We start from the raw sequence: 2,920 nt of genomic DNA, 5'->3' as shown, positions 1-2,920 counted from the left end.
CCTGGTACAGATTAGTGAAGCAGCAGGGTCAGGAAAGCTAACATACACTGAGCAGAATGGACAGAAACGAAGCCAAATAAGCTGCCGAGAAGCGGGGCGGACGCAGATCTTAGCAGCAGAGAGGAAGGCCTCAAGAACAAGACTGATGCTGCCATAGCCAGGAGTCTGTTCCCCCCTCCCCTACCCTCTGCCCTGTTTCCCTTCTACTGTTGACTCCACGTTTCAGTGTGGCACATTTCTAATGAGCCAGTCTTGATATATTAGGATTCAACAAATACTTACGCCATGAATCTATTATTATAAACTTACATAGAATTATGGTCTCATCAGTTGAAAATCCCCACTATCAGCTTTTTAGCCTTACCCCGTGTCTCTCTCTACCCTAAACCTCTAATGCATAGCTATCAATTATAAATCATCTACCCAATTTATCATCTCTATATTTCACCATTTCCAGAAGTCATATAATTTGAAACACACAGTATAAGCCTTCTCAGACTTGCTTCTTCTACTTAGCAATATGCGTTTTAGATTCTTTCATGGCTTTTAGTGATTTTATAACTTTCTCCCCCCGAATAACATTCTAGTCCGTGGATGTATTACAATTCGTTTGTCATTCACCTAGTGAAGGACACTTACTGTAAGGATAGCATCATACCTATGAACAAAGGTGTTGAGATGAAATGTTCTTTGCCTCTGTTTAATCCATAGGTCAAATCAGGGAAGATGGTACTTCAACAATATTGAGTCATGCTATTCGTGAGCATGGCATAACTCGATAGTGCTCCCCTGCCACCCCTGGCCCTGAGACAGGGTTTCTCTGTGGACCAGGCTGGCCCAAAATCACAGAGATCCACGTGCCTCTGCCTCCCCAGTGCTGAGATTGAAGGCGTGTACCTCCATGTCTGGCAATAGCTCTCCTTTGATAGCACTTTGACTATGTACGGTTTCTCATAGCAATCTTAATACATAATTTGTTAGACTTCTGTTTCGTTTTTAAAGACACTAACATAATGTTCTAATTTTAAATTATACCTGTACATTGTTGGTATATGAGTGATTTGTGTGTGTGTATTAGTATTGCATTCTGCAACTTTACACAACTGTTTATGCTGGTATATGAGTGATGTGTGTGTGTGTGCATATTAGCACTGCATTCTGCAACCTTACACAACTGCTTATTAGTTACAGGTTTGTTTTCAGAGTTTGCAAAATGTACGATTTTCATAACATTTATTTACAGGTGCACACACATGCTGTAGTATGTAAAATTCAGAGGACAGCTTGTGGTGCTAGGTTCTCTTCCTCTGCTGTGGGTTCTAGGGATTAAATTTAGTGTGCTTTAGTTCACGGAGTCATCTTCCTAGCCCATTAACATGCCATTATTATTTTTTAATTTTAATTTAACTTAGATGTGTATTTGCTTGCATGTGCACCATGTGTGTGCTTGGTGCCTGAAGAGGTCAGGACAGGGGTCCGCATCCCCTGCAAGAGCAGCAAGTACTTTTCACTGAGCCATCTCTCCAGCCCTCTAAACATGTGACTTTAAAGTAGTTTTATCTTATTTTCTTTATTCTCATGCAGTAGCTAGAACTAGTATTGAAATGGGGCATACCTGTCTTCTTTCTGATTGTAGCAGAAAGGTTTTTGGCCCCTCCCACTGAACATGATCTAACACTTTTTGTATATAGGTAGGAAGTTCCCTTCCTAGTCCTAGTTTCCCAGAGGTTTTGAACTGCGAACAGAAACTCGATTTTATCAAATGCCTTTTCTTCACCTGTTGATGTGATCGTGTTACCTTCCTTCTTCCTGGCAGTGCTAGGGACCAAACCCAGGACCTGGCATATGGCAAGTCTGTCACAGGAGCTTATATGCCCAACCCCTATTTAGCCTGTTAGTATGATGGATTGATCTATGAATCTAAAAAAAAAAATAATCACCTCAGTCTGATGGAGGAAGGTCATTGGTTAAATAACAAAGAAACTGCTTGGCCCTCATAGGTTAGAACATAAGTGGGTGGAGTAAACAGAACAGAATGCTGGGAGGCAGTGAGCTCAGATGCCATGCAGCTGTTCCCCAGGGCAGACGTGATGAAGCTCCAACCCAGGATGGACGTAGGCTAGAATCTTCCCAGTAAGCGCACCTTGGGGTGCCACACACATTAGAAATGGGCTAAATTAATACGTGAGAATTGGCCTAGAAGAGGCTAGATATAATGGGCCAAGCAGTGTTTAAATGAATACAGTTTGTGTGTTGTTATTTCAGGGTATAAGCTAGCCAGGCAGCCCAGGGAGCTGGGTGGCAGGAACTCAGCCCACAGCTCCTACTACATCAGTCTTACATACCTGGGATGAATTCCATTTGGTAATGATGTCCATCTCAAACTATGCTGCTAGATTCAAGCAGCTAACACTCTCTTCAAAACGCTTGCATCTAAGTCAAGACACACTGGTCTGCAGTCTGTTCTCTTTAAAGGGCTTTGCCTGGCTTTTGTCCTTGAGGGTGGTGTTGCCCTCACAGCATGAGTTGGGTGCATTCCCTTGGCTTTATCCTAGGACACAGACTGTAGATGATTGCTGAGTTCTCCATTTTATAGGATCCATTAGGAACCATGTAGGTGGGAGCTTTCTGTTTGGAAGGCCATTAGCTACTGATTTTTTTTAAAGGTAGGCCCATTTAGATTCTTTCTGTAATTTGTGGCAGATGTTTTTCTTTTTAAAACAATTGGTCTGTTTTTTTTTTTAGTGTATCAAATTTGTGAGCACTAAGTTCAGAATATTATCTGTTATGTCTTAGGATAGACAGTGACACCCCTTTTCCATTTCTGATACTAACATAAATTTACTTTTTTTCTGTAGCTGGATTAAAGGCTTATTAGTTCTATTGATCGTTTTGAACACTGAACTTTTTTCTTTTTTTT

The sequence above is a fragment of the Chionomys nivalis genome, chromosome 5 (assembly GCF_950005125.1).
Source record: "Chionomys nivalis chromosome 5, mChiNiv1.1, whole genome shotgun sequence".
Lineage (NCBI taxonomy): Eukaryota > Metazoa > Chordata > Mammalia > Rodentia > Cricetidae > Chionomys > Chionomys nivalis.
Note: the sequence above shows the minus strand (reverse complement) of the source record.